Genomic DNA, 7,479 nt, shown 5'->3' on the forward strand with positions numbered 1-7,479 from the left:
AAATTGCCTAATCTCTCTGATTCTGGGGAGCTGCATTCAGAACTATTAAAAAATGGAAATTAATCTTTGTAAGAATAGACCTTCGCACTGTGTGATCTTGGTGGACAGCTTGAGCTCATTTCTCTCGCCTTTCACTCTCTGACAGTGCACAGGACTTAGTCTGTAATTTCCTTATTTTATCCAATGTTTTCGTCAGAGGTTGTTGGATTTTCTCCTTTCTGTTCCTCCAGCCTCGCTTCCACACGTGAATCAAGCAACAGGATGTCACTGCATGCAGTAGATGCATAATATCAAATTCCCTACAGCTCCCAAGAATCTGTAATCAGGTCCTGGTGATTGATTATCAGCTCCCTCAAGAAAACTTTTCCACTGGTGTTCCCACCAGTTCCTCGGATTCACCTCATAAAGACAGATTCCAGTTTGGGAACCTCCCTACTCACCTCACCAATGCTAACAATCGATTCAGCTTTTCCTTTAAAATCAACTTTTTTTCCCCAAATGATCCCTATATTACCTCTTGGTTCCACCAAAACCTTAGCAGGCTTTTTTTTTCCTTTGTCTGTACCTTTCTGGAAGCCTCAGGCTTAGCTAAAGAGAATAACCTTTCAACTGATTCTTTTAATTGCTTTTTAACTGTACTCCTCACTTTTATTCTTCCGATACTGTTACGATCTTTTTCCTGTGTTCTCATTCTCAAGACTGTTGAATGTGAGTGTTGACTATGCTTATACAAGATAACACTCATCTATTTACTTTCCGATAGTTACATGTTAGAATACGTCCTATCCATGCACTATCCATGATTACTGACAGGACTATTGTATCTCTTTCATCAGATTTTTACAACTTTCTGTTGCAATAAACTATCATTGTCTCTAACCTTTCTTCATAACAACATGACTTTCACCCAACTTGCGTTGCATATTTTTGGGATGCCTGAGTTGTACAATCGTCAACCAAAGAAAACTTTTAAAACCCATCCAAACTATTTGGTGTTTGTCTATAAAAACTTGGCCATGCGCTGCATGTAAAAATGTCATTTTTTCAAGCAACCGAACCCATGCCTACTTACAGTATTCAGTCCATGCTCTCTGTTACTACTCGTGTTAGTCCTCTGTGCTGCTCTGTGAGCACAAAATGTTCCTTTCAGCTGTATTTTTAAAGAAATTAATGCTTTGCTTGAAAGCAATATATTCTGCTAATGTCTTCTGAGCTTTTCACAGATCTTTGCAATCATTAATGAAATTTGTCTTTTAGATGAGCTAAAACCTTTTTATCTCCAGTGTGATGTTCATAATATTCTAGCCATTGCAACTAATTTTGTTAGAGCTAAACGTGTTGTTGAATATGAACTGATTATTTTAATTTGAAGTAAGAATTAATGAAATTTAGAATATTTTTTCTTTGACTAAAAAGTATAATTTAACATAATTTTAAGACAAACACGACACTGTATGCAAATTCACATTGTATGTATTTCATTCTCTGGTGCTTATATTAAATATTGTCTGGGTATGATTAAGCAGTCTTATTTGCCTTTCAGGATGAAACTCAAGAGCTTAAACTGTGAGTCAAGAAAATGTGACCAGCTCAAGGAGAATCCTGCCTTTTAAGACTACCCTTTATATACTGTGTAGATTATATACTTCTGGTTGTTTAAACTCTTCAAACATTTCTTCAATGGCTAGATATTTTCTATTGAAGTCCAAAATTTGACCAAACAGATAGAAAATATAATGTTACAGCTGTGATGAAACACAGGTTTCTTATTTCCCATCCCACATTTCTTGGATTGAGCAAGGTGTTATTCAGTGGTTCTGTATGGGTTTGCTTTGCTTTTCTTTTTCTTTTTGGAATAAGGATGTAATTTTCAGTAGAAGGCATCCTAACAAGGGTATATTTCTAGCACAGATATGGAAGTATGGAAGACTGTTGTAGCAGGCATGGGTAAAAATTAGCCTAATATAGCGTGTACACTACTAGAGGTGCAAGCTCAAAAAAAAAAAAAAAAAAGAAAAAAAATCCTTTAGCTGCTGTAGGCAGTGGGAACGACTGCTAAGATGGTCAGAAGAAGAAAGTGCCTATTTTGCCAAGAGCAGGCAAGATAGGTAGGCCTGTTTTGCTTCATAAAATAAGCAAAGAAGGAATACGAGTGTATCCTACAGACACTTATGTCACTTATCCATTAGGGAAGGAGAGCAATTAAAGGTGAAGAATGGAACTGATGTAAGATGAGCAGGCATAAAAAAAAAAGCAGGAATAAATACAGTCTGTTCGTAAAAGACCCTTAGCTATGACAGAAGCAGAGTCTAGAGCACTTTTCAAAGAGCAAGCTCTTGCTTTTAATTTAAAACTTGGTAAATTTGTAGAAGGAATTATCTGATATGGCCTGACCTGTCACTTCCCCCCAAAAGATGTCTTCAATTCCTGTAATCTTACATTTCTGTTTCCTAGCAAGTTATCAACTGGCTTAATATCAACATCATATTTTTTATTTAATATTTAGTGACTCTTTAGCAAAGAAATATTGCTGGGGGGATGTTAGATATCCCCAGAGCAACCCCATGTCCTCCATTGTTCTTGTTCAAAATACCTACTTTCTTTTTGTGGAGCTGATTTTCAGAAGTGTTTATTATTTGTCATCTTTGGTGGGAAGATTTCCTACTCTCACATGCTTTTAGCTGGCTTATTCACAAAAGGGAACATCCTCTGCTGTTTAATAAGGGTCAGCTGCTTGGAAGTCTTATCACACTGTTTCTTTTGCTGCAGCCTCCTAATCAAAAACTCTTTTTAGCTTATTTGAAAATTCAAAATTTTTTGGTTTGACAAGCTATCCAGAGGTTGACTATAAGGATATAAGGTAAAAAAGAATATTTTAACAATGAATCTTATGTGTCCCTCAAACCTGCTTGATGTTTCTGTCACAATTTGTAGATGGTGTTGCAAACTCATTTGGTTGTATGTCATAAAAACCTGACACTGTGCACATCTGTCTGCAGTATTATGGCACATAATTGAAAAAATATTTCTTTACTATATTACTTAAAATAACCTGTAATATATAAGTACTGAACCAGAAAGCTATCTACAGTCAACTGTATCCATTTCAGTGTGTACAGTGTGTTAACTACACCTGTCATCTTTCAGTCCCAACCCTTGCACAAAAATAGAGACCATTAGGATTTAAAATCATGTATAAGCAAAAAGTAACTGAAATAAGCAAAGAAAAGAAAAATAAAACCAGCTGTACCTAAACAATCTTTATATACAGAATATATTCAGAATAAATTGTTTGATCTGCTGGTCAACAAGCCTGTCCAATTTTTTACTATTCATCACGTGACCTTTCAAGAAATATCCCTAATTCCTTGATAACATGTTCCTGGCGGTAATTCTCTCCAGACTCCTCTGGGTAAATACACCAATGCAATGAGGATTGCCAGGTGTTACTAAATTAAATGCAAACAGCATCACTTCTGAATGTGAGGAGTAGCACGTAAGAAGGTATTGTCACATAAATGAGAAATAAAGAATAGAAGATATTCATCATTTGCTTGCAATACTTTGAGGTATATTTTCCTCTTGGGACTATATTAATATATAACTGTGTCTTTACTGAGGCAAGTTTTTGAATGCATAGAATCCATAAGCCTGGTTTTTCACCTTTCTTATTATACCTGACGTGTTTGATGGTATTCATCACTTTCACAATTCCACTGATACTCTTTACTCCGTGTCCCTATAAATTTGTCTGATCCACATACCATCTACAACTGCAGCAGTAAAAGGTGTCACTGGCTGAGGAAACGTGCCTTCTATTAATAGTAGATACATTTCTCTTTTCTTCTCCTACATTGTCCAAAACTTTTTTTTATTATCTGCCACATCACACAGTATATTAGTGCCAAAATTACAATATTGGTTTTGACAGAGTAGTTAACACTGGCACATTTCTAATGGAAAAATAAATGTAAGTAATATTTCATTCTGCATGTTGAACAAGGGGAGCACCTTTGAAACCTTGTTGTGATTGGAATGTCTTCATAGGAAAGGCAAAAATAAACTTTATGTAATAAACTCTGGCTACATTAATTTACAATTATTTTTGCCAAACATCTACTTAGAAAGATTCAGATGCAACTTTTTTTTTCTTTTGTCCCTCTAAGTTATTTGTATGTTTAATTGGCAGATAAATAAACTCAGACACCAGAAACAATTTTAACTAGGCACTTCAGAAAAGTTTATTTCCAGTTTTTAAATTATGCTGTCTCTGGAGACTGTGATTTGTGAGGGTGACTTATACAGAACCAGTAGTATAGAAAAGGAACTTGACAAAGATGAGACTGTACAGTAGCCTCAGTGATTAAAGGATCATAAAACTAAACAGAAACTGCCCGTATGTGTGTGTGTGACTGTATTGCCAAGACTTCACAACCTCTTCCATATTATCTTAGCTTTGCAGAAAAGTATATTAAACTGCGTTGGTAGTATTTCTCCTCTTTCTGTATATATATCCAAGATAATTTGTTTTTCTCACAGGCAATTATCTGTATTACTATTTTTAATAGTATGGTCAAATCTAGAGCTATTTATTAACGTGCATTTTATGCCTTCTGTATTATTACTGTTTCATACAACTACGAAGATAAATATTGCACAGTGCAAGCTCTTTAGTTTAGCCTGGACAAGATAAATTCTTAATTTTAAATCTGGAAAAAATCCTACAAGTCATCTACTATATTAACGAGAGAACAGCACTGAATGAGTTTGAACTACTTAAAGAACAGTATACTTGCCAGGACCCTATTATAATGTCTAACATATTAAGGAAGAGTTTTTCATTTTTGTAGCTGAATTTAATGAACAGAAAGGGCTAGGCAATTCAGTTTACCAGGGATAGATTTTTATTTATATAATTTCCTACAAAAACCCACATGCACTTTGTTGTATGAGACAGTAAAAATCATTCACTGCATTCACCATAAATTACATAAAGTTTTACTTCTCCTCATTTTCTTTAGCTGTTATTTCTCAGAGTCTGATCGGCCTTGCAGGCACTGTGCAATGACAGTGTAAAAGTTAGTACTGAGTACCTTTCCCTTCTCCATTCCATCACTCAGTACTGCAGCAGTTCAAATATTTTTACTCAAATATGTCACATCTACTCTTGAGCAAGAAGAGATATTTTTGACATATTTGAACATTGACTACTCAAGTCAATTTTTTTATGAGTATGGGAAAAATTGACTTTAATTAAGTAAAAGTTCCAATTTATTTTTGCATTCCTATCTCAGGAATTCGTATAAAGGTTTAAAATTGTCAATCTTCGTCATACTTCGTGCATGCTAAGAAGAGGATGTGGGCTCTGCATTACTGAATGAAGGCATATCTGTAAATGGCAGCTGAGGAAATATTTTTCCCTATGGTCTCTCTTTTGCAGACTCTAATCCCAGGAGAGATGTTGAGCAGCAACAGCAGGGTCTATGTGGATGAGTGAAAGAATGTATTTGCTGAACACCCATAGGGCTGACCAGCTTGACACTTGCAGTCAGTACAATTCATAGTTTCTCATCCTTGCCACGTTTCCCTGTTTGGTCTGGTGATAGCGATATAAGGGAACGAAGAGCACCGACAAGTTGTCAGTGTACTGCACAGGCATATAGAAAAGGTGAGAAATCCCATGTAGTGAGGGAACATTAAAAAATATCAAACATCAAAATTCCCTAACCCAAACATCAGCCTGTCTGCTCCCCCAGAACACATAATTTTCACTTTTTTTTTAATTAACTATCTAAACATATCTAAAGGTACAGTCAGTATTTTATTTTATTGCTGCTCCTTGCAGCAAGAGAATATGTGTATCCTCCTGTTTTTAAAGAAGGTATCGTCTGCCAAAATGAAACAACAAAAGGACGGCTCATTAATAGTTCTGTGGATGTCATGAGCTGATGGACAGGAAAGAAATCTTCTTCATAGATAACAAAAAGAGGCAAGGCTCCTTTTGCCCCTCTTTGCAGCTTTGATCATGGGTAGAAGTCTAGTAAATATTAAAACCTTAAAAATATGCTTTATATTCTGTTTTCTGTATTTACTATGTCCACCATTGGCAAGCTGAAATTCTGTAAGGTACGAGGATGAAGTGGTAAATGGGACTCAGTGACAGCATCTGAACGCGTCCTGCTTCCACACAACAGCTTTGGAGTTACTGTGGGAAACTATCGCTGAAACTGAATATTGTATAGTTAGTACAGGATGGCAAACCACTTTCAGAGGGTAAATTTAATCTCTGGGGACCAGCTGCCAGCCAGTTCCAGCTCCTAGTCTTTGGTAAGCCACCTCTGTCACTGATTGTTTTTGCTCATGAAACAGCTGTAATGGGGTGTCACAGGGAGGCAGTCAGCAGCAGAGAACACCGTCAAACTTTACATGTAGCTCTGTGTTCCAAGAAGTGCTCTCCTGGTGAACTTTTTGGAAGACAGTGAGCTCTTGCTTCTCAATGAATTAAAGCTTTTAATGGATCAGTGCGTAAATATTGGTAGCTGTAAGTGTCCCTGTCTAGAGGGACTGGTTGTTGGGTAGCAACAAGTTGCATTGCAATGAAAATCAGTGGAGGTCAGGAGCTAAGGCTATGTCTGTGATAGTAAATTAATGAGGAACCTGATTGTCTGTACTGTGAATTGTTGAAATAGTCCCTGGCATGTTTTGTTTTCTGCATCAACTAGCACTCTTACAAATAATACCTGGGCATGTGTGTATGAGTAAGCAGAGGCAAGACACTATTTCCAACAGTCAGTTTGCATCCAATCACTCAGATTTAGAAAGCAAGTATTCAGTAACATGAATGCACACCACTCTGCACCAGCAGGCCTCAAAGCCAGATAATGCTTACAAGCGCTTTTAATTTATTATATAGGTTTATTGTCAATGAAACAGATGGCTCTGTGATTTCTTTACCCTTCATAATTACGAACACATTACAAAAATATCTCAAGAAGATGAATGAAGACTTCAGAAGCCCCACCAGAACCAGAACTCTCTGAAAACAACTGAAGGAGGTTGAAACAAAGATTCATTCCATGCTTCCAAGCCAAAAGTGACAGTAAACCAGAAAATGACCATAAAACAGCTTTCTTTTTGGTAGTAGTTGGTTCTTTAGCACTTGATAGTTAACCTTTAATAGTTTCATTTAACTCATTCAGAAAACGTTATCTACCAAACTATATTATTTCAAACTTGAGTACTGTATGCCAGACAAAAAAGACTTATATATTGTCTGTACCAGAGTTCTCTAACTTACTAAGTGCTTCTTTAGGTTTTGAATTAAATACTGAACATTCAGAGCTTTACAGAGTTGTTTCAAAATGCCATCCATGTCTAGAATTTTGCAAAAGTTCCTGCAGATTTCTCACAGTCCAACATATGAGCTAGTGATGCACTGTCTTGAAGTTAATATTTTTCAGAAATGGGAAAGTAGGGAAA

This window comes from Charadrius vociferus, unplaced genomic scaffold (genome assembly GCF_000708025.1).
Source record: "Charadrius vociferus isolate BGI_N301 unplaced genomic scaffold, ASM70802v2 scaffold52, whole genome shotgun sequence".
Classification (NCBI taxonomy): domain Eukaryota; kingdom Metazoa; phylum Chordata; class Aves; order Charadriiformes; family Charadriidae; genus Charadrius; species Charadrius vociferus.